At 43.2% G+C, this 25,853-nt stretch overlaps 1 protein-coding gene across 2 annotated transcripts in view; it reads right to left on the bottom strand.

Moving 5' to 3' along the window:
- The window catches only part of LOC128073229 (chromatin remodeling regulator CECR2), a 97,884-nt gene that overhangs the window by 47,013 nt on the left and 25,018 nt on the right, over positions 1–25,853 (bottom strand). For both annotated transcript variants that reach the window (XM_052667855.1, XM_052667854.1), the window contains exon 2: positions 4,225–4,319. The gene's annotated coding sequence lies outside the window, so the exon portion shown is untranslated. The remainder of the gene's footprint in view (positions 1–4,224; positions 4,320–25,853) is intronic.

Here is a 25,853-nt window from a genome sequence, read left to right on the forward strand (position 1 = left end):
TGCAACAACGGAGCTGTTGTTTCACCTAAAGAAATGTCGAACAGTGGGAGTTTTTTTCTGGATTATTTTAGTTGAGTGTGCACATCCATGTCACACCATCACTTCTGACTTTAAAACAGCTGCAGAAGGCTCCTGCTGTGGCCTTTGCTGTTAGCTGAAGCTCTGATCTTCCTGTCTTGATACAAGTCATCAAGTCACATTTCCTGCTGGAAGTAAAGTGGCAGTCCCTAGGGCCTATGCAGCTGCCCAATTTGTATCAGAGAGATTCTGAACCAAACATGACTGCTTTTAAAAACAGCTCTAAAAATTTGCTGTACAAACCCCAAATTCTATATAGAGTTGTCTACCTTGCCACTTCCTGCTTTCCAGGCAGGTGCATTTTGAAACAATTAAAAGAAATATAGAGACTTCGAGGTCTGTGCAAAAATGCTAAAGGTTGGAAAAACATATGGGTAAACTCACTGACATCAAACCAAATTGTGCCTATAACATAAGACTGGGAAGAGAGATCATAGAAAAAGGCTTCAAGAGTATCAGTTATTCTATGGTTAGTACTTAGATGGTATGGATGCTACGGGAACACTATTAAGAGCATTTACAAAACAACAAAAGCTGCAGGTTATGACACAAAAATATTTTGGATCAGAAGGGAGAGAGAAGAGAAAGAGAGAAATTGTTCTGGGCAAGTGCTTTGCCTGCCTGTTGCCAAACAAGGACAGCTATTGGGTCATTGCTAAAGATGCTGGAAAACAGAAATGCAGGCTACCATCTTCTAAGTCCTGTACTTCTACAATGCTTAATGTGTTAAGAATCAGGTCAACAAAGAGTGTTCCCAACTGTTGTGATTATGATAAATAACAATTTGGAGACTAACATACGGCATCCCACTGAATAACCACAGTAGTGAAATTATATCCTTAAAGGAAGTTGTAAGTTACAAGACAGTCAAGACTCCTTAACCATCAAACCTAGTGAAAAACAGTTTCTCTCGTATGCAAGTCTGTCATAAAGAATATCAAAACCAAAGGAAAGCTGCAAAACACAGTGCTCTACTTAAAAACCAAGAATCACAGAATCCTACAGAATTATTTATCTGGTTCTCCACCCCCCCTGAATAATAAGCAAATCAACTTAAGACTATGTTAAATTGTGTGTTAGAAGGGCTCTCAGCGAGGTTCCACTTCCAAAATTAATTGAGAGCACGTTATAATTAGCAAAGGTATGTGACAGTTTTATACCCCTTTATGATACATGATTAAAGCCAGGCAACCCAGCTCACCCTTAAGTTCTGCATGCCGTCAAAACAGATGTGACAAGGACTGCAATCTACTGCCAGACAGACTGTGAGAAAGCATAGACAGATAACATTTTGGCCATCAAAGAGGTAAGACTACAAATCTAATTAAACCTCAAAAACCCTCTGAGAAGCAGGTAAACGACATTTTATATGAAGTTTTATTAAGCATCTTGTGCATGAGCCTCAGTATTCCAGCCCCAAACCGAGGATGAAAGCAAGCTCCTACCTTCCCCTCATGGGTGCAAAAGGAAGCAATGTTTACAGGCTAAAGATTAACAGCTCAGAGCTTCAGCAGAAGGATGCAGAACACAAATGACTGTAGAAATTGCTATTGTAATGCCACTGTGATGGTCTATGAGACTGCTGATTTTTCCCACGCAACACACACACCTCCTACCTGTCTGCAACAAAAAAATACAGAGTGTTGGTTTATCATAAAAAGACAGATCTAAGCTCATCTTCCACACAAGTTCTGCCTCTTACACTTGCACATTTTTGTCCACTGAGCACTCAAAAGGTCAATTAGAGGCTCAATTCTTTACCGTTAACTAGGGACAAACTGAGTAGATTAGGAAAGCTGAGTACTGGCCAAGGCTCTTGAGCTCAGAGTAGAAGGAACAAAGGTGATGGAAATAAATCTTAAGGAACAATGAGAACTTTAGGATTTAAAAACACAAGGTTATTTTGAATAAATACTCCACGGCTGGTTGCATAAGCATAAACAAGCAGCAGGTCAACTTTGTTTAAGTACATCCAGGCCACCATTTTTCATTTATCTACAGTTTTTTGGCTAAAAATCAGTTTAAGATTAGACTAACTAGACTAGGATTAAGCCTAAGGTTTAGACTGAATCTTAATCCTTCTTTATTCATAGCATCCTTTTGCATATGGCACCTTTCCTTCTGTTTCCAGCCTGCTTCCTTATTGCTTCTCCTGCAGTGCTTCAGAACCCTCCTTCCCAGAGGTTCAGTAATTCCAGTTTTCCTGATACTCTCCTTCCACTATTCCCAATGCTTTGCTCCTGCTGTGCTTCAGTCCCCAGGTCCCCTGGGAAAAATACTTTTCTTGTTATTCCCCTGTCCATTCATTAGCCCCATTCTACAGGAGGTGCTGTTGAAAGGCTGAGCTGGCTTCCCTTCAGGAATCTCATGTTCTCCTTAGCACAATCTTTTGGAGAAGGTGTAAGCTCTCTATTTCCCACATCACCTCTTATATGCAGATAGAGAGAGCAACAGTTGTGAAGGTACTAGGCTGTACAAAAACATGCTTGGCTTACCACTTCTTTTTTCTGCAGTGGCATTACCTCGTTTTATCTTTTGCAGCTCAGACTTAAGCAAGCCTGTATTTACATGCACACAAACTGATACCTATACACAATATTGAATCCGTACACACTGCTGAGCTGCCAGGTGAGTCATGTTACTGTATGTGAGTGAATGTGCACGTGCACATGTGCAAAGCCCCTAAAAGACAAACAGCGTGCCAACAACTCACTCATGAATCATGCCTGATTTTTCTTAATTAAAATAACAGAGAAAGGGGAGTCAGTTAAAGAGTGCAACTGTTAAGTGAACACTCTTAGGTCTTGAGAGTTTAGGAGAACCTCAGAATGCTGATTTCATCAAATTTAGCAAAGACAAATCTTCCTCTGTTTCACACAGGTGAACAGATTGAAGGCATGCAAAACACTTGAACTACACACTGGAACTACACTTCCAGTGTTTCCAGCACGAACAAATAAAGTTGGTATTATAAGTTTATAAGCAGGATTGCACATTGCTCTGTGACTACTTTGATGAAGGAGGTGTATGTTATTGTAGCCACTTTACAATCAAGCTTCTCACCACATCAATTTCTTTCAGAGACACTAAACACAGCACAGTTGCCTTCTTCAGGTCCCAAAATCCACATGGGCCCATTGGCAACACAGCAGTGGAAGAAAACATACTTTTGGGGCATATGCACACATACACACACACATAAACATTATCAGTTGATTAAAAATAGTGTACAAGCACCTGTGGTTATGCCTATGTATTTGCCTAAGTACCTCTTCTAAGCAACAGCAGCTGTTGCCAAGTTGTCTTTTTCTCCTCAGTTATGCTTTCTTATTAACATGATTCATGGTAGAAGAACAAATAAAGAGCACTGTTATCACTGGGAGCACATTCCATTGTGGGAGCAGTGATCATCCAAAGAATGGATGAAATGGATGAAATGAGACAGCAGTCTCTTTTCAGAAGGCTACTTTACGTGGATACTAATGAAGTGTACTCTTGATGTTTCAACATCCAGAGACATGTGAAAGCACTTTCCAGCATTCTGCAACTGAACTGCTTCCAATGCTCCTCTTATTTCCAAGAAAATTACAGTTTTCTCTGTAAAGCAGTGGGGTCTTCCATGCAAGTGAAATGGCTTGTGGAACAGCAAGTTTTATTCTAAGCAATGCATAGAAAATATTGAAAACATGGAATCACAGAATCATTAAGGTTGGAAAAGACCGCTAAAATCATCTAGTCCAACCATCAACCAATCACCACCATACCCACTAAACCACATCCCTCAAATGTGTGATGATCTAAACGTTTACTGTGGTATTACTAAACTGCCCAAATAAGAGTTTGGAACACAAAAGCAGGCGTTCTCTGTATGTGTTAGCACCACAGCAGAACATTAAACAGATTTGCATGGGATCTGAATATTTTTTTCTCCCAAAGAAGTTTGCTTAACAATGGGCCCATCAAATCAATAACCTGCAACTCAGCCCTTGAAGAACTGGAATTCCCTTCCACTTAGTGAAGAATCTAGCCTGATCGCTAACGACTGCTGGTCACTGCTATGTCATCACTCCAAAGCTGTGAAACATCCCTGTGACTGTTAATTAGCTCCCATGCAAAGCACTTAAGCCACGGAGCGAGGTTACTCACGTGATGTCTCTGCGCTGATAGCAACCTTGAAGAAGGCAGGCGATCAGGTCGCTGATAAACTCCACATCATCCCTGTGAAGAGCAGCTTCCAGTTCCTAATGAGTTAAAAAAAAAAAAAAAAAAGAGAAAAAAAATCCAGCCATCAAACTAATTCCTCAAAATATACTGTTAGCTTATCAGGACCAAGAAGAGCCAAGCAGCCTAAAGTACATGTACAGGAGGAAGGCATACACTGGGTAAGCCAAACGTCCCTATCATTAAGAACACTGCTACTACCACTTCTTCACTTCAAGAGTTTACATGAGGACCTTGAAAGGGTTTTACTGAACGACACTCTTCAGCTTTCCTCTGGAAACAGAAAAATATGGTTCAGTCAGGTTAAGATGCTATGGTCTAATAAGAAATCCATGATTTCTCCTGTGTTCTACCAATGGGCATGAATCAGCAGTTTCATTCTTCTTTATTTTCTACTCACTACGACTAGTGAGTTCATTTCAGTATGGCCCAAATGGCCACTCATAAAGAGGAATTTTAGACAGGAAGGCAGAAAAGGCTGAAAGCTAGCAAGAAAAAAATGCCTCAAAGAAAATAATCAAAATGCCTGTTTTTAATTTATTTCTCTTCACTTTTTTCAAGAAGGTAGAAAGAAGGAATGGAGGGATGTCCAACCTCATGACCCCACCCTCAACCCCTGACAGAGCAGTGGAGAGTATTACAGCCTATTTCAGCACAGTAGAGGTTGCATAAAGGTGTGCTGCATAAACTCACTGATAAAAAAGATAAAATTCTGAAATGTAGATATTTGGTATTTTCACAGAATCATAGAATCATTAAGGTTGGAAATACCTTTAGGAACATCTAGTCCACCCAATCACCTGGTCTCTTATTGTGTGCAGAACGTGTCCTTTTCACCAAGAGATTTCAAGCTTTACTTTCAAAATGTCACTGAGTTAGCTACAGTTGTGTTCATTTTCCAGAAAATTACTCACAGTATGAAAAATCCAATTACTACTAGAGTGATCATCAGCAGTTAACTTAGCAACAAGATTCGATATTGAAAAATAACGGAGCCATAAGAAGCTATTCTTTTTGAGTTTCAGAGTAAATAATGGATTGAATACAAACTCCTACTTGAATGCTACTCAACAGACACAAACAGCTAAGCTAATGGCCATAGAATAAAGGTTAATGACCAGAGAATAAAGGATAAACACTTTGGCACTTACCCAATAAAGAAGAAAAATGCTTTTTTATTAGACCTCAGTAATGACAGTAATAAAATTATTGATAATAGATTGCAGATTAAATGCTGTTTATAGATTTTTTTTTTAGTGGAAATGTATTAATAGCATATTTTCATTATGAACACTACTCTTATTTACCTTTGGCAGAGTACCCAGAGTGCTTCATAAGCAGAAGCCTGACACCTGCCCTGTGAAGAATGTATTAAACACATCTATTACAGGAAATCTTGAGGCAGAGAAAGAACAAGAGGCAGCCTAAGCCTAACACAGCATCCCTGCTGTGAGATAGAAAATGTCCCAGGAATCTCAGTTCTGGCCTCAAGATGACTATTCTGCCTAATGAGAAGTTGATGCAAAAAGTACAGTTACTGCTTGCCATCACTCAGATGGAGTGATGTTATTGCTATATAAACAGCAATCATGCTATGTAAATAATAATCTCCAAGTGAATTCTCTTGGTAATCAGCTAGTATTTTGGAGGCATTGACTTATTTTGTTTGTGAAGGACTTTGGCAGTCATCTGCCCTCTAACAAAACACACTTGAGAGGAGAAGAATAACTTAAAAAAAAAAAAAAAAAAAAAGAAAAGAAAGAAAGGAAAAAAAAAGGTATGCAATGTGCTAAGACACCTCCAGAAATGTTCAGGTAGGTTATCACAGGGACCTTGTAAAAAATGAAATGTGAGGAGTCAGAGGAAAGGGTAAAACAGTAAGCCTCCAATTGAGGATATCCCTCCCCCTTTCCCTCACCCATAGTACACTTGTGCACTAAAGCCGTCAGTCACCAGCCTGCCTTTGCTGGGATGTGACAGCCTTTTGTAGGAAGGGATATTTAAATTGCTTCCCGTGAGCCCTTTCAGCCTGCTGTTTGACTAGCACTCATTAAACAGCGGCCACAATCCCCTCAGATAGTCTGTATTGCAAGCGATTGTTCTCCAGGCCCAGCAGTGACCTTTACATTTTGGGAGCCTGCAGGTCGCTCGGGGAGATAAGGGACATTCCTGAGATGCAGGGTGAGGATGGGCACACAGGGTGGAGAAGCCTCCCCTGCTTCCCCTTGGTCACTTCTGCAGTAGTTATTTGTCCGGGGTGGCCATTCATCCAGGAAAAAGATAAGGACATGCTGTCCTGTAAAGCCTTGGAGAAAGATACTGATACTGTCTATCAAGCTCTGGTCTACTTCTCTTGGGTTGCTGCTTTTGATAGGGTAGGAGTAGTGAGATGTACTTTCCCAGTGAAAGATCAGAGAATCATAGAAGCACAGAATGGCTTGGGCTGGAAGGGACTTTAAAGCCCATCCAGTTCCAAACTCCTGCCATGGGCAGGACTGCAACCCAGCAGCTCAGGCTGCCCAGGGCCCCATCCCCATCCAGCCTGCCCTGAACACTCCAGGGACGGGGCATCCACAGCTTCTCTGGGCAGCTGTGCCAGGGCCTCACCACCTCCTGAATAAGGAATTTGTTCCTAACACCTAACCTAAACCTCTCCACTTTTGGTCCTATCATTATTAGGCCACGTAAAATGTTCTCTTTCATGTTTGTAAGCTCCGTCATGTACTCTAAGGCCACAGCAAGGTCTCCCTGGAGCTTTCTGAGCCCCATTCAGTTCAGCACCATTTTGTACGTAGGTGCAATGCTTTCTGCCCCAGAGCATCTGAGTGCAGGACTTTCCCCACATGCACAAGGTGCTGTGGGAACTCCAGGGAGCGTGACATGTAGATCTCAACATTTCTGGATCACAGAATTGGGATCCTCTTGGGTTTGCACCTACTGCTTCAGCCCAGGTTGTGGAGGAGGAGGATTTAATCTTGTTTTCCCAGCCATCCCCTCCACCAGCAGCCCACAAAGTCCATAGAATGGTGAATGAAGCAGGGTAAGGGACTCCCAGGAGAAAGAGGCCACCGAGCCTCAGTCCTCATGGCAGGGCCTGCCCCTGGGCGCCCATCCCTGTGCTCCAGACGGGCTCTGGGCTTCCTCCCTGCCACCATCCCTCCCCCCTGCGCCTGCAACCCTTTTGTTTTTCCCTTTTCTCTTTGAGCACTGAGCTGTGAGCGCAGAAATCTGAACCTTGCCAAAATGCTTTGGGGACAGAACAGAAAGGAAACAGAAGAGGCAGCAAATCAGCAGAGGAAGGGGGGGACACATCTCCTCCTCCTCGGGTAGCTGGAGAGAGCAAGAGACAGGAGAAAAGCAGGATTCTCCCCCTCTCCAGCTGGCGTCACACCTCATTAGGGAAAAGCCTGTTTAACGTCTTTCCCTCCCCCAGCCCTGACTAAATCCCCTCTGAGTCATGCAGTGGCTGTTGGGAAAAAGCGGCCGCAGGAGCAAGGGTGACCACCTTGCCTGCAAGGAGCGCTGGCCCACAGCGGGGTGAGCCGGGCTGGGCGAGAGGCCATGAACCCATTCCTCTGCTCTCTGGGAAAGGAGCGGGCAGGGGTGGGCTGTGGCTCCTGACATGCTGGGAGGTGGCCTCACTAGGCCCCTGGCCGTTTCAGAAGACGGCTCCAGTTTTAGAAGATGGGCTCCAAAACTGCAGGGAGGCCCAGCATGTGTAGCAGCATGGAAATCTGCATGCAGATTTCAGCTCTGCACTGGAGCTGAATCTGTGGCTGAATTTGATGGGACATAACCAGTTCAAGCTTGGCTAAGCCTTGTCCAAGTTAGTCACCAGTTTAAAAACCCAATCCCTTCAGATCTATTTCTAGACTGCTGCTGTTATCAGCTTTCTACTGCATTGCTCCCAAGTGACTCAACAGGCTTTTGCTGAGGGGTTTAGGAGATCACCGAAAGCCACCCGTGGGCCGTGCTGAGCCAGCCCTAACTCATGCACAGAAACTGCAACACTACTGCTAAATGGAGCCAGGACTTTTTCTTCACCTCACTGGTACTTGCCAAGAAGTGCAGCAAACGCATCCTCCTTCCAGTGCAAAGCACATCCAGTCCATCCAACCAAAGCAACAAGAGGTCAGCACAACAAAAACCAAGATGCAGCCCCAGACCAAAGGGAACAAGCCTGTTGGGTCTGTCAACATGCTTGGCCCCTGAGATGTACTCAGCTCCCTTCAGATATCATCTTCCTCAGCAACCAGAGCACTTTCTTCAGCCCATCGTCATGCTCTCCCCACATATGATTGCTGCCATTGTATGGAAGTAAAGGTTCAAAACATGAACTCTACTGAGGTTGCCAGTTTGAAGTGGCAAACAGTATTGCACTCTGCCCCTTTAGCACACACAGAGGTGGGTTTAGATGGTTGCAGTAAAGCCATAGAAAGCAGCTACAGTTCCTGGTCCTGATGGAGTCTCCCAGCCACATTATCTTAATTTCAGTGGCTGACTGGAGGCACCAACCGTTATCCAAATATTTGAGAGGAGATTACACTCCCAGCTTCACACACCGCATATCTCACAACTCCCCTGCCCTAACAGACAGCTTGGCAACAATAGAGCTGATATTTATTTCTGCAGTGCTAGGACCACCACTGCTACAGCCTCGTGTTCTCTTCCCAGCTGCCCCAGTCCTGGAGGCAATGGTGTAGGCTGCATGCCTGTGTAGTGCTCCAGGACTTTATGGTTCCCTAGGTGAACAGGGCTCCTGCCTTTTCCAGTCTGTATTTGCATCATGGGAAGAACTGGCAGCTCTCCTCAAAGAAACATCATCATCTTCACCTTGGCTTTTGGGGACCATAAGCTGAGCTGCGATTCTATGGTAGCTTCAGGAGCACAAGGTGAAGGAGTTCAGTGACACTCACTGCTGCAGCAACCTCTGCACAGCACCTGAGATGTCATGGTGAAAAGCACACACCTTTTGGAGGAGAAAATATGCACACTTAGAAAGGGACTGTCATCTCAGGAAAGGGAAAAAGCTGGAGCAGCAAAGGGCTTCCCTTTTCTTCTTTCTTCAGATTAGTCCTTAATGTCTGTCGGTACCTTCTGATACCTCTAGTCCTTCCCTCAGCTTTCTGTAAGAAGTGTTTGAAGGCTATTTCAAGCCTGTTGTAAATAGGGACATAATGTTATGCCAGAACCAAGCAGAGGTGTGAGATGACAGCTTTATACTAGGGAGATGGTTATAATCAGAAACCCATGGAGAATTTATCGTATTGCCTCCATGTTACAACCCTTTGCAAAGACCAAAATTCCATGGTGCTAACAGTGCAGGTAGCAAAAGTCTTCCTCTCTCCTAGCAGCCCCTTTTGGATATGGATGGGACCACACAAACACTGAATTCCTTTCACTCTGGCCCATGTAGGTTTCAAAATAAAAATGCTCTGTGCTGATGAATGTCATGGTACAACTTTCTATGCTTGGTTTATAAACAAACCCTGCTTTTTTGTCATTCTATAGCCTCTCTACCTGAATGCTTAAAAGTCAGGACAAGCACCAGGCTGCTGGTGAACCGAGACCACTGTGCTGTCGCCTGCCCTGCAGCCAGAACAGTGGTGTCTTCCTGTACTCCCATCCATATTAACCTGCTGCCTCTGATCTCCCCTTGGGGACAGGGACCCTCCCCTGTTTACACAGCACGCTGCAGCTTGCTCTGCAACTGGGATTTTTCACTGCTGTGCAATACAAACAAATGTGAGCAGCTCACACTGGGTGGCTAAACTGCATTGAAAAGAGATTTCAGAATGATCAGCCCTTCTCCCTCATGACCCATGGCAGCCTACTGGTGATAATAACACTTTCCTCTCCTTCTAGATCATCTTGCCTGCAGGGTAACCAATTTGGGACAAGAACTACATTTGTTACAAATTTTATGCGTTGTCAGCATTTAGATGTAAAACTGCTGCTCACTCAGTTTCTTCTCCGACAAAGTACCCTTTCAGATGGACAGGGCACATCTGAAGTTCTGATGTAACAAGTGATTCATTTCTGCTTAATAGTTAGACGTTAGTATTTTATGCCTCCAGAGTAGCTTTCATGCCAGAGCATCAAAGCATTGTTAAAACATTTAATGAAGCTTTACAGCACCTGTGAAGGAAGGGGAGGAACACACCCACATACGGAGCAATTTTACAGATGGAGAAAATATCACAAAGCCCAGCATCCTTACCAAGGGCATACTTCACTCTGTGGCGAAGCTAAGAGAGAACCATAAGGCTTGACACTTGATGCCACTGCCATCACCTTTCTTTCTGAGCAGTTTTATTAGCAGACAAAGCATTTGGAGATTGAGCTATTTCCCTCCAAAGGATCATTTCTCCCTTTCAAAATAATCCCCTTTTCCTTCAGAGCAGATAATCTACATCATTTACGATAAGCCAGTTATGCTGGCTGAGGGGCAGGCATCACACTGGGCACTGAGCTGACTTTACATGGTAGAGAGACAGAAATTTCAGCCTCAGCTGAACTGGTCACCAGCCTATGGATTGCTGACCTCTTGCAAACCTCATGGAAGACTTCCAAGAAGCCCATGAAAGGCAGTTAGGGAAAGCAGGCTCAACACTGGTGTGCTTACATTTCCAATCAGGGGTCCATGCCTTCTATGGGAACAGCACTGGGATCATGCCCTCCAAAAAAAACCTAACCAAAACAATAAAACCCACCAAAACAAATGAACACTGCAATAAAATTGATGACCACTATTGCCCGAGCCACAAGTTCAACTCCTCTAGCTGAAAATAACCTCCAAAGACAACAGTATGAGAGGAAACAAAGTCCACTTGAATTGCATCCTGTTTTCCTCTCCATAGGAAAGATACCATTTTTTACTGCCTAGGAAGAGTCTCTCCTGGAAGCTGCACAGGTATGATTCGGATTGCTAACTTACTAGTAGACTTTACTATTTTAGGCTTACAAGTCCCCCTGAGGGTGTTTTAGACACCTTCACCCCTTCTTTCTTTACAAAAACTGGGTTTGATGTTCCCATTTATTAAGTACTACCAGAGGCTGAAGCCAAACAATTTTAGCAACTTTGATACTGTGCCTTGGCTGAGAACAATCACGTGGGCAGGCACAGCATCAGCACGGCTACCTGCTCTTGATGTTGTTTCTGGAAACAACATCACTGGGCTCATGAGACACCTCCCCGGATGATTCTGCTGTACGATAAATAAGGAACAGCTGATCCTGCGATGTCACCGCCTCCGAGGGTAAGAGGCTTCCTGGGCACCTAGTGGGAGTTCTGCTAAGCTTTTAAGCCCATTGGCAACGTAGTGAACAGTCTGTAGCTCCAAAGCCAAGAGGCTCGAAGTAATAATCCGATTTCAAAGCTCCTCCTCCACTCCAGCCAAAGGCAGCAAGGGAGGATGAGATCAGACTGTAGATGCTCCTCATTTTAGGTCTGGCCATTGCGCTCATCTGCTCAGCATGAGCACCGGGAAGAGAAAGGATGAATGCCAAAATCTGGAATGGATTGCTTGGCGAAAGTTTCTGCAGAGATCTCAAGACTTACTGAGAAAATAACTTTTTAAAGGGAATTTTCAACACTCTTGATACCTCCACAACGACATACCTACTGCCAGCCTTCACTTTTTTAGCCCACACATCATCCACAGCTCCTTGGGAATTTCCTTTCTGCCACGACACACTGCTGATGCAGCATGGCATCCAAGCTATGCAGCTGTTTCCCACTCGAGCCATCAAAGCTTTCCTGTACCAGGGAACAGCGGTGCTCTGGCTTTTCACATGGCTCCCCTCACCCACCAGGGTGCTACGAGCTGCCCCCAGATAAGCACCTTGTGAAAAACCTCTCTTCTCGTGTGCTGAAACAAACAAAAAGCGCAGATTGTCCTCTGAGAATTCAGGTGATTCCCTGACATCCCTTTTGCCCCCCCTAATGAAAACAACAGCCTGGCTTTTGAATGAGGAAAAGGTCTCTGCTCAACCTTGCCTGAAAAAGCAGGATGAAACGGTGAAATGCATTAAGATAAAAAAGGCCGTAAAGCCTTGCTTTTCTCTTTCATCTGATCTCCCCAGCCAGCCATTCTTCTGACTCCCCTTCAGCTGCTGAGTGCAGTCCACAGAGTACCCAGTGCAAACAAACCCTGGCTTGTGGCTCAGCGGGGAGATTGGCCTTAAAGTGCTATCAGCACGAAAAATTCTTCCTCCTCGTTTTGGGTCAAACAAAAGAACAGCTGGAGAGAGCCTGGTAGCTGTGCACAGGTACTTCATGGATTTCTACAACTGCACATAGCAGAAAGATGAATTTTGTGGTGGTGGTACACTGAAATCCAAGTTCCAGCCTTTTGCTGTTAATTTAGCAAAGAAAAACTTTCAGAGACACAATTTGCTACTGATATCCATTCAAATGATGCGGCCAGTTAGCCCTGCAGATACACAAACTGCCTGTTTGCAAGAGGCTCAGGCCTAAGAATATGTTTTAAAAATGCACATGTATTCTATTGCTTATCAGCTTGTGGAAATATAACTAATAGTCCTCTTTGCACTGATACCTGTCTTAGCAGTATTTTGCATACTCAAAAGCATCCTCTTGCTTGCCTGAGGGAGTCTGTGAGTTTGTTCCAAGCTTGCACAGTCCAGATGAGCTTTAATACAAAAATTAATGGCTTTAAGCAAGTTTTAAGTTACTGTAAGAAACAGATGCTACTGTCTGAATGTGAGCTGCATACCCTAGGAGACAGACTTGTCACCAGAAGAGGTGTCCCAAATCTGTTGAATATTGCAACATGCTCCTTACACAACTCCTCCATCTTTTTAATGTGTGTTACTGCAGAATTTACATGACGAGTTACCTCTTTCAATCCTCCAACTGTACCTCCAGCCTTGTCCAACATCTGTATTCCATCAGGTATTTGGAAAAGCACCCCTGTGCTTTTAGAGCTGACTGAGCTCCATGCATCCCTCCCCCAGCAACTGCTCCCCAACCCACATCCAGCACGCGCTCCCAGCCACCCGCTCAGCTCCAACAGAAATCCTGCAGCATTCCTGCTCAATGCACAGACCTGCCTTGCTCCACTGAGCCCTCATCTTCCAGAGGATGCTGGTGGAAAACCCAATGGGGACCCAGAAGCGTTGCCTAGTGACCAAGGTGGCTGCTGGGAGCAGCTGAGACAAGAGGCAAGGACCCACAGGAATTCACATCCCACTCTCTGCAGCCAGAGGAATGGTAGAAGGGAGAAAGGTCTGTGAACAACAAACAACGTGAAAAGCTGAGCATCACAGGGTTTTTAAGTGGTTGAGCAAAGTTGAAAGCCTTGAGAGCTGCTCCTTGTGACACACTCTGAGTAACTGAACACTAATACAGACGGGAGCAACACTCCTTGGCCAGAAGTGGCAATGAACTACCAGGTCTGGAAGGAGCCCAGCTCACGTTTGTGTTTGCTAAGGGAAACGAAACAGAGCCCTTCATGCCTTCAGGAGACGGACGCTCAGTGTTTTACTCCACATCTGGCACCAGTGCTCTATAAAAGAGGTGATGGAGTGTTTGTAGCTCTCTGTCTTTCCAATGTGCAGAATGGTGAATTGTCTTCAGCATACATGCCATACAGGAATTCTCCAGCTTAACTTAATGCTGCCTTTACAGCCAATAAACTCCCAGGCTGCTACAAACAGCTGGCAACTGTTATGCAATAATAGTCATTAGGCAGAAACAGCAAATTATTGCTCATAGTAATAATTATGTTCATAAATGTTAATGCTAACTACACTCTTAAACAGATATTATAAGCAGTGTCAAAATTTGAGAGAAGGCCAGTAAACTATTGTCCAGATGCACAAGAACCTTAGGTCTAATACTGTAACACTCATTCTACAGACTATTTCACAGAACCTTTCTTTTCTCCTGAATTCTTTATGCTTTGGATGGATGAAATGGGGGATCTGCCCAAAGCGGGGAAAAATGCTGGTGACAGATAATTACATAACCAGCTTGTACAAGTGTTATGAGTGGAGCGCGGGAGCAGGAAAGCCATGGCCTTCATTTTCACTTCATGAATGCAGCAATGAGAGCAACACTTCTGTTTGTCTGTCTCTCCTTCCCCCAAGCCAACCAGTTAGATAATCATTGCCCAGCCCCGTAAAGCACTTGCAAACTTTGAGTAAAGCAACGCTGAGATTGATGCACTGCTACTTCTCTAGTGCTCAGACACTGCATTCAGTGGAGATAACAGAATAAAACTGGAACATTTTTCCTCTCTGCAGCATGTCCAGATAAGGTAGCTCCAGCACTTGGGGATAAACTCTGAAGTTCAACGTTTTAGTTTGAAAGGACACTTCCAGCCACTGGCTACTGGAATTCAGATCTTTGGATGTCAATCCAGTGATAAAATGCATGAATAAGAGCTTTGCCAGAAAGTATCTCTTTCTCTCTTTTAAGGAATGAATGGAAACATCAGCCATTCTGTGTATTAATTAACCATAGCAAAAAATCACACGTGGACCTTGTTCTCGGCTCTCTGCAACTGGATGTCTCTGGAAAACTTTCCTCAGGAGAACAGTTTTTTCCTCCTTTCCCAGAAACGACAGACAGGCAAATCCAAGCAGGAGAAAAATTAAACTGGTGGCAACAGACCTTGAAGGTCTGACAGTGACCTGCAGCACTAAGGTCTTCGAAACTGCTTTCATTTGCCAGAACATAAATTAGATTCTTCAGTAGGTATGGCACCAGGGTTAATGGGAGCTTTATAAAGCCTTCTTTGAACATACAGATTATCCTTTTCAAAAAAGACTAATCTTGTGGTTTAAAGTACAGTAGTGGGAGCCAGGAAACCTATTCCCAGTTTTGTCAGGCCGGGTGACTTCAGGCAACCCACCTGACAATTTTCTGCTGTTTTTCAATACGCACAAAATAGAGACGAATACCTAAGGCTTAATATTTGTAAGACAACAAGAATCAGCTTGGCTGTTCACAGACCTCTCAAAGCAGGAGAGCAGGCATGATCTTTTCTACGCTGGCTTGTTCCGAACAGCAAATCCCACAGACAACAGCATCGGGCAGCTCATACATTCAAGAACCCCAATCACAACATTACAAATTATTTTATTTCATCAATTAATTGAATGTCTCCTTCTGTTCAATGTTTCTATCCAAAAGAGGCATTCAAAAGGACCAAAACTGAGCACATTCTTCATGCTCTTCGTGCGTTGCTTTCAATATATTAGTATTGTTTAAGCTTTCAAATAAAACAAGGGTTTCTAAGTCATACGTTAACCGGCTCTACATAAGCACTGTGCCTTTGTGGCACTACCTTGTTTGTTTGAAATCGCACTGTATGCTGCATGGAGCTGGGATTAATTAAAATATGACAGAACGCCTAGTGAACACCTGAGCATAAAGTAATCCCATCATGTCCAAACCTCCTTAAAAGAGGGAGCACGGAGCCTTAGCTGGGCTACGCAAGACAGCATCTCAAAGGCGTGCATCTTTCAGAACAGACAACAGCTGTGTTCTGCATCAACATTTTGATCAATGAGTTCCTAAGCTGCTTCTGGCCAAAAGACCTACCTGCCCATGGCCATAGGTGACTGCGACCTGGTCACCCTTGGAGAACTGAATCCTGCTGTATTGAAAGGTGAATCCAATCACACTGTTGGAATTCACATCTCTTGTGAATCAGCCTCACTAATAAGACTTCAGCAATACGAGTGCCAACAGCTGCTCCCAACTAGTTCCTTCCTAGCATACAGAAACTTCAGGAAGCCATTTTAACACAATAACCTCCATGCCACTTCTACTCAATCCAAAAAGAAGAAAAATATAACAACAACAACATCACATCCTATGCTGCAAACTACAAAACTTGCTCACTGCAAGTGAGTTACTCACACAGAAGAAAGTTATCAAACCACAGCAACGCAACATCCCTTTGTTTTCCCCTGAAATGAGTTCTGGAAATAAAAATCCATCCATGTGTTTATGGCAGGCAGCCTTAATCAATGCAGAAGCATATCCACAGCTGGCAGTCAAGGATCAGCATTCAGAACTATTTCCTATTCCCATACTGACTTCTAGCTGGGGTGCAAAGTTAGGAATTTGCCAGCCCTCTCTCCCCACGATCCGAGGAACTGAAATCCCGAAAAAGTCACACTAACTTTGGTATAAATTAAGATATCATAGTTATCTTTCAAATGAAAAGCAATTTACTTCCCCCCCCACCCCCAAAAGCAGTTGCAGAAGAGCAACAGCATTCTGATCCATTGCTATTCATTCTTTCCAACACGCATGCAACCTCCTGGCCCCTGTGTGCTTATTGGCTATATAGAAGGTAAAGCAGTGAGGAACACTGAAGGATTAATTCTCACAATAGCAGCAAGCAGGAGTCCCAATTCCTGGGGAGGGACTGGGAGGGGGAGAAGGATGAGCGTAGTGACTATCACCAGCCTTAGGACTTCCTTGCTATGATTTCATATAATGCCTACAGCTATCATAAAAAGGAGATAACCAAAGAAAGTGTGCCCCAATGTCTCAAATGTAATTTAAATTTTGTTAAACCTGCAAAGATCATAGGAGTGGATTATATGTGAAATAAGTGCTAGATATGGCACAGTCTGGAAGGGAACAGCTAAGGCACAAGCAGTCTGTAAACTGTTTTGCTAGGAGTCATGCAGTAGCTGAACAGATTTATGATTTTGATGTTTCTGTGTTAGTTAAAATTGGTTTTTGTGTTAGTTAAAATTGATTAGCACAAAATCTTAGAGAATCAGAGAGAAAGATGAAGCTTTTGTCCATTCCCTCCGCCCCGTTCATACTTCCTTTGCCTGGCAGCAGGGGTTTCCAATTGTTTCTGTCCCTTTTTTAACATTAGAATGGCTTTCCACCCCGTTTACTAGAGAAGCAGATCACATTGCCAATATCATCATAAACACTAGATTCAATAGCTAATAATGTAAATTCAACATCGCTTATTCAAGTACAGCCTATGCAAGGATCTTACTGAGATGTGGTTATATGGAAATTTTTTAAGTGTTTCTTTGCCAGCCATAAAGATCATCTGGGACACAGAAAAGCTGATGAAGAAGGGTCAGTTTGGTTAACTTTATCATCAGTCTCCAAACAAGCCCAGCAACATGCACACCAGAAGACTCTGTATGTCTTTACGGTATTCAAGCTCACATCAGCCACGTGGACTTCTCACAGCAGAGCTGAGTGAATTGCCCTGGATCACACAGGAAGCCAAATGCAGAACAGTATAACTGTGTCTAACAACTCACTGACCAGGCTTCTGCAGACTGCTGCATGAACGCGCTTGTAGCTCAGTGTCATTCAGCTTCATGCTCAGCCAACATCTGTTCCAATGGATTGACATGGTACACATTAGAGGAAGACATTCGAGCTATAAAGTCCACATGGGAGCAGCTAAGCACAAGACCCAGTTTTTTGAATATGCACAGTCCATAGCAACTCTCTGTTGTTGAAACAGCAAGGGATGCCACACTGTTAGGGAACAGAGGGCATCAAGGTAATTTCATGACTTGTAACGGGGATATGGCAACTTCATGCTGCATTTCCTTTGTTGCATTTAAAGCACATAGCAATCCAGGACTTGTGAAGGAGGGCACGTGATGGCAGATTCCTCCATGAGACTCCTCTTGTGCCACTCCTCCAGGACAACCCTGGACTAACTTCTGTGCTGACAAATGTATGCAGCAAGCCCGATGCACTTGGTGCATCTCCAGCCCTGCGTGTGCGTTCACCATTTGTTGAGGCTACATACAGTCAGATGTGTCTGGAAAGCAAACACGTACATCTGCACATCAGTGGTGATGTGGGTCCAACACAGACAAGAAACATCAGGCTTATTAGGCATAAGCTACACAGATTATCCCAGTGATTTCTCTCCAAAAACTCCCAGACAGGAACACAGGAGGCCCCAGCCTCCCCTGGACTGCTGCTTAAAACCTGTAAAATTGCTTTCCTTGGGATGCTACCCACCAGTGTGATCAGATTAAGCTTTATTAATGCATGATACTTTGACAGTACAAACTGGAGCTAAACATGAAATTATCTGCACTGGTGTAAAATTATACCTTAATGCACACAGAAACCAGATTAAAAAACAGATGGTGAAGAGAAAAGGAGAAGAAAGAAGAGTGGATTGGATATACATATGTGGATTTTCATTCTGCGAGCTTGGCTGAATCTTAGAGGTACTTTTTATTTCCAGCATAATACAAAGTTTCCTGACAGTGCTGGTACACTAGATAAGGGTAAAAAAGAGCAGATGCTTTTGAAGAGCTTCATAGCGTGAATCTTTGGCAGGAATTTAGAGATCCAGGTGGGTAGGAGCACTGGAGGAAGGAAACTCTTTCAGACACAGTGGAAGCATAAAAAGAGAGAAACCAGAGGAAAAAGGAAATTCTGGTGAAGGAAGAGCAACTCAGAGTCCAGACCACAGGCAAAAGTGCATGAGAAGGCTCAGCAGAGATACAGCTTGGGCAACAGCGTGCGTACCTCTGAAAGAAGAGGTAGTATAGTAGCTGTTGAAAACAATCAAATAATAGAGAGCATGCCTAGGAAAGGCAAGTAAAACATCATTGTACCTCTGTATAAAGGAAGTGTATCATACACCTTGAATAACACGTGCATTCCTTCTCCCCACATCTGGGGGGAAAAAAAATAAAAGAACTGGAAAACCTAGAGCAGGGCAATAACAGTGATGAAAACATAAAAGCTTCTGCAGGAAAAACATTATGTGAAACAATGAAAGACTTTAAAACCAGAAATGGCATAGCAAATGAATGCCTGTAGGCCCTTCAGAAAAGTTATGGACAGACATCAGACAAAATTATCAGGTGAAAAAAGAAGATAGACGCATCTTTGCGTACGCAATGAATCATCCGTGCATTTCTTTGCCATGGAACATTGCAGATAATAAAATTGTACACATGTTCACAGAAGAAACAAGAAAATTATCAGGGGAAAAAAAATAATCTATCATGGACTGTTAAATACAAAAGGCAGTTACTGAGCTGCAAACATGAGCCAGAGGCTGAGAGCACAGTCTAGGGAAGCATCATTGCTCGACTGCCCTATTCTGACACTCTTCCCTGGGTATCCGCCGTACAATAGGAGACAGGATGCTGGGCTAGACGGACCTTTGATCTAACCCTGCACATCCATTCTTGTGTACAAGGCAGAAAAGCGTCTGTATTCCATACAGAATCAGGCTGGGTATGGCAAAGTTCAAACAGGAAAAAATGTGACTTAAATGACAATTGCAGAAAACATTGGTTGCCTGGAGTTGAACGTCATAGAGGAGGAAAAACATGGAGGTCCTAAAGACTCCTGCTGCAGCATTAAAACTGAGGATAGGGATGAAATTTTTCACAGTGCGCATATGTATGAACACAGAGAACTTCATTCCAGATGTAGGAGGGAATGGATGTCTGATTTTATGTGACTTGGGATGTAAGAAAGGAGAGGGAAAAGAGAGGATAGAAGAATGGTATTGCAGGAGATTCCCAACATGTAGGAACTCCACTCTTCTCCAACGCCTTGAGCTACAAGTAGAGATGAGAGAAAGATGAAAAATGCAGTTTGACATGCTTGTTCAATGTCAGGAGACAAGTTTCAGATGAGGCAGTGAGACGATCATGTATTTAAGGTGCTGGACAGGCTCGGGGAGATTAGACTTCATTTCCCCCTGTGCCACAGACCTTCTTCACAATGTTGGGCATTTCACTCCTTAATGCATAGGAAAGCTGTAAGGCTTCTTTAAACATCTGAGATGCACCATATTGTCTGAAGGATAATAGCTGGGATAGCAAACACCAAGCACAGTCATTCCCAGGACCACATCTCACCAGCTACTGGGAGAACGTGCAGCACAGGGTGCAGCCACAGCACAGAGTGGAGGGGAGGGGAAACAATGCCATCTCAGGACCCAGGGAAATTAAAGCTGATAAGGTGCAAGGGGAAGAGATACTGAGGACAGTCAAAACATAAGGCAGCATTCAAGGAGCTGAAAAGTTTGTAATGCCTCTGAAAAATGCTGCAATTGGTAGGAAAGAGCCAGCACGACGCCACAAGAGTGGGGGATGAATAGGATAACTGGGTACAAGGTGACTGTAATAGCAGAGTCTACGCTCAAGATGCACTGGGGTATTTGGCAACAAAGAAACAATACTTTGCTTTAACAGTTTCAAGGCTTTCTAATGATTTTCCCTCCCTTAAAACTAGAACGGAAACTTTATGTGAGTTGAAGCATATCACTAGAGGAGAGACAAACAGGCTCAGATTTGTGATCCAAGAACCAGCGAAAAAGCTACAAAAAACAGCAATACAGGCTGCTATTATCTGCTGAAGTACTGCACTCAAACACCTGAGATAGAGTAATATCTTTAAAACTAGACCTATCTGCAGCTAAATTTGAAATGCTTCTCACTGGTAAGAACCAAAGCTTTCCCTGACTATTCCCAACCATTCAAAATTATGTTTAAAAACACCCAAAATATTTGCCAAGAGGCGTTAAAAGACTCACAGACTGAGCAGGCAGAAAACAGAAAAGCGGAATCCAGAAGATACCTTCCCTGTAGGATCAGCTAAGCCTTGACAAACGTGGATCCCATCTGTGAGTGGCATGGAATACACACTTCATTTCTGCCTATTCCCTGCCGTAGATGAAGTTTCACATGGAACCTGATGGCAGCACTGCCAGGCTGGTGTGACCTTCCTCTGCCTGTCTCCCCATGACTTGATGCTGCTGACACACAGGCTTGGCCAGTTTTTCACTTCTAAAACCAAGCAGCTGGTTGTGTTTTCTCCTCTGTGCTCCTTTACAGCCTTTCTATAGTCATTTCACAGCCACCTGCGGCAACCCAACTCAACACACAGGAGAACACTAAGCTGCAAAGTGAAAGCTTACTTGTCCTCTACCAATTTCTGAATAATATCCTTCTAAGATGATTCTGTGTTGACTTCCTACAGCCCTGAAGCCAAGCAGGTCTGTTGACTAACTGCAGTAAATCAGTCTTAGGTGCAAAGCACTGTAAGGAACACCTGGCTCATTAATAATTTAATACTTATGAGGCCCCATCTGGAGCACTGCATTCATTTCTGCTGCCCCTAACATATGGACACAGACCTGTTGGAGTAGGTCCAGAGGAGGCCATGAGGATGCTCAGAGGGCTGAAGCACCTCCCCTATGAAGACAGGCTGAGAAAGCTGGGCCTGGAGAAGAGGTCCAGCTCCAGGGAGATATTACAGCAACCTTCCAGTGCCTGAAGGGGGCATACAGGAAAGATGGGGAGGGTCTCTTTATCAGGGCATGCAGTGATAGGACAAGGGGCAATAGTTCAAAGCTAAAAGTGGGGAGGTTCAGATCAGATGCCCAGAGAAGCTGTGGTGCCCCATCCCTGGAGACATTCAAGGCCAGGCTGGATGGAGTCCTGGGCAGCCTGAGCTGCTGAGTGGCAGCCCTGCCCATGGCAGGGGGTTGCAGTTGGGTGGGCTTTTAAGTCCCTTCTAACCCAAGGCATTCTGTGATTATATGAATACTAAGCCCTAAACCACTCCACCAAACAAATTTCAAGAGATTTAGTGAAATTTTCATTCAATGGCACTTCCATACAGGTAACAAACCGAAAATTCATTCCACAAACAGGAAGAAATGCTTATAATTTTGTCACAAACAAATGAACCCAAGTAAATGCACATTAAAGCCCTATATTGCTTTAAAACATTAAAATCATATTTAAATGATGTATTTTTTGTTTAAATTAAAAAAAGAAAAATACACAATTTTAACAAACCTGCTTAAGCTTCCCAAAAATTTGAAGAAGAGAGGGGGTTACCAAGTTGCTCAGAGTACTTTTATGAAGAATATCCAGAGTGAGAACCTTCAGAGAAAGATGGCACTCGCTCAGCCCACCAGTTCAGTATGAGGGAAACTTGCTGCTGAGAGCCTCACTGTGCTGCCTGCAGCCAGCAGCTCCAAAGCACGAGCTGTAAAAGCACAGAGCAGGCTGCCCCTGTTGCCTGGAGTCACATAAAATTAATTTAAATTGGAAACAAACTGGCCCAGGTAGGACTTGCCTGACTTTCAAATAATGTAAGAGTGAAGCCACACATTACATATTTTGCTGGCAGCTTGATCGTTAAAATTAAATAGGAGGTGGCAAAGCTGCAGGGCAGGCAATGCTATATATTCATGAGTGAAAAGCAACAGTGGGCTTGGGTATTATGGTCACTTATAAACCCTATTTTAGTACCTGGTAAAATGGCTCAACAGGGTAGTTATGACAGTTATATTAATGCAGTACAGGAGGCACAGATTAGCATGGTACTTACATAAGAAAAATGGGCACCTCCATATTTTCTATAAGGAGAACTGAGACTCGTAGGTATAATTAATTTGAATTTTCAAAAAGCCTTTGGTGATATTAATCACCACAGCCTATTAAGGAAACTAGTCATGGGGTGAGAGGTAAACATCTGTCAATAGATTAAAGCTAATTTAGGAAAAACGAACAGCATGAATAAATGGCCAGTTTTCAAGAGGGTTAATGGGGGAAGTCCCAGGGGCGGATACTATGATCAACATTTAATATATTAAATGATCTGGAAAGGGGCACACGCAACGTGAAATAGGAAAAAAATTGTTGACAATACTGCTCCGTGTTGGTTAAAAGTGGAGAAGGATCTCCCCAAGTTAGAACAAACAAATTTCAGTACATCCAAGTACAACGTTACGTAAATTGGCAAGAGGAGCTAATTGTAGACGTGGATGGGTTCTACATTAATTGCAACCATTCGGACAAAGATCTAAGTGCCCTCGTGGACAGCACAGCAAAAACATCTGCTTAGTATCCAGCCATTGTCAAGACCACAAACCAGATGTGTAGCTCTGTATTAGAGAGAAATAAGGAATAATACGGAAAACGCAATTTCAGTCTCCAGCATTACATTCAACCCATTTGTCTTTGTATAAATATGAAATATAAGAATTCCAGAAGGAACTGACAAAAATTAGAGCTCCAGAAAGACGCCGGTCTGATTTATTTACAAAACACAAACATGACAAAACACAGGCATGTTGAGCTCCAGTTAATGTAAATTTGGATGGCCTACAATCCCATTTTAAAAGTTTGTTGAATAAGAATTTTAATGATTTTCAAATTTCTGGGCTACGTTCAAGGCTGATAAGTAAGAGGTGAAGCGATCCAAGCACATGATACATAAAGCAGGAAAAGAAAGCCATCTGGATGCACTTATTCTCTCTTCCCATCCTCCTTTTCTCCCAATAAGACGGGGCAAGCAGTTGTCCAACTAAATAAGAGACAATAGATTTAGAAGTGATGAAAGAAAATGCTGCGTCACCCATACAGACAGAACTAACCCATACAGTTATTCTCTGCAAGGTATTTATTGAAGCAATAATCTCAATAAGATTAAAAACCACAAAACATCAACAATGTCAGCAATCGGAGTAAAGAGAATTCTGCCATTTTCCCACTTGCCTTTGCAGGATTTTATCTTTCTTCCAACATATCTAATATTAGGCATTGCTCAGGACAGGAAACGAGAACAAGCTGGGCCAGTGGCCCCATCCAGAACCTGCTTAGAAGGTTCAGTGCCAGGAGGCAGACAAACCCTGGACATGAAAGTACCTCAAAATGAAAGAGGAAGGAAATGGAGAAGACGTGGTTTTAACTTCATTGTGTGAGTTGCATTCAAGGAAAAGATGGTTTAAGTCACCACAAGACTAGCTGAAAAAACGCTGAGAAACAGACACAAAGTACTGTAAAACCTTCAGCCTGCTTTTGAAAGTGGTAGGAGGTGATAGCAACTCTGTTGTTGCTGTCACCAATGTTTCCATCCAAATCAAACAGGAGGCTTTTTTTTTTTTGCCTATGTCATGCCTACACCTGCACATTCATTCAGCTCAGAATGAGTAGTAGAAGAGTTGCAGTTGAACTACATCACATACAGACACAACTTGTAGTGGACACTGTCGCAATGCTAAAGGGGTGAAGGGCTGATAGGGCAGGAGGGAGGGCTGCATGTCTGCCCTGCAGGTCACGTAATGTGGCCCACATCAATGCAGTGGGCAAAGAGCAAGATGGGTGTAAGATTAACCCCCTGACAGCCATTCAGCTACGAAAGACACAGTATTTGAGGAGATGCTGATCTTTTTCCAGTATTGGTGAGGGAAAATATCTCCATCAAAACCTGATCAGAGAGCAGCCAGCTAAACCTACATCCTTCATACCCTGGGGCAATGACTCATATAGCCAGATCACAGTGCATTTGCTGTCCACTTCCTTCTCACATCTTCCAGTAAATCCAAAATCCCTTGTTTAGTACTTAGTCCAATTCTGCCAAAATAATGCGCATCTGAAGTGTGCCCACTCTTCTACTCTGTCAAACAATCCCAGTGGCTGCTGATTTGTACCTGCCACTGATCCGTAATATCAACCATCCCCTGCTTCCAAATTCACTCTATTATTCACAAAATTCAGAGAGACAGAAGGCACACAAGATTCAGGACTGTTCACATCTCTCTCCCTTATGCATTTGTTCAGTAGAAATGTCTCACAAGTTTCCTGTATCTACTTCGGAGCACCTCCTCATGTTCAGAACCAATTCTCTCCTCCTTCAGCTCAGCCTATTATTCCTATCACCCAGTTTCCTTGGCTCCCTTGGTGCATCCTTTAGATACAGGTGAGCATTGAATATACTGAGGCTTTTCAATCCCCTCTACAATAGGATCATTCTTCCATTGTTATTACCGTTAATACTCTATGACTTCCACTGAGCTTTTAAATCTCCTTCTTAATAAGGTATTCAGAAACAGGCACATCACAGGTGTGGTCACAGAAAAGGGCAGGGGTTTCTGCCAGTATTAATTCATTTTATGGTACAACATTCCTTTATTACGCAGCCAGTAGCTTTCCTTTGTACTAACACACATTTAAGAAGAAAACATCACGTAACATCACGCTGTTACAACCTTCCTGGAACTGCTTGTCTGCTTTACTGCCCTAAAAAATTCAAAATAAAGTGTCAGGCCTACAAAAAAAGAAAAAAGAAAAAAAAAAGAAACATTATCTATTAGATTCACAAGATTTCTATTTATTTATTTAAACTATAATAAGCACTGGATTCATCTGAGTAACCTAACCTAACTGTAGATGTCCCTGTTCATTGGGTCCCTTCCAGCTCAAACGATTCTATGATTTATGTTTTCAAACATCATCATCAGGAATTGAAACATCAAGTAAAATAGTAAGTGCTGAAAGGTTTTGGCCAAAAGTAGCAAGATGTGTCACATTTGTTCTGACACACTGAGTGTCCTCACCAGCCAGCTCTGGTTTTGGTTATTTATACCCAAATATGAGAACACAGACTTTTCAACTTTAATTTCTTTATCTAACTTTTAATCTCTCTGAGCTCTTGCACTTTTAAGCAGCACACGTGCAGTATTTTAAGCACCCATGAATTTAATTAATACACTGCCTGTTTCCTTCTCTGAATCGTTAGTGAAATT

Source organism: Tympanuchus pallidicinctus, unplaced genomic scaffold (assembly GCF_026119805.1).
Source record: "Tympanuchus pallidicinctus isolate F22 unplaced genomic scaffold, pur_lepc_1.0 scaffold8, whole genome shotgun sequence".
Lineage (NCBI taxonomy): Eukaryota > Metazoa > Chordata > Aves > Galliformes > Phasianidae > Tympanuchus > Tympanuchus pallidicinctus.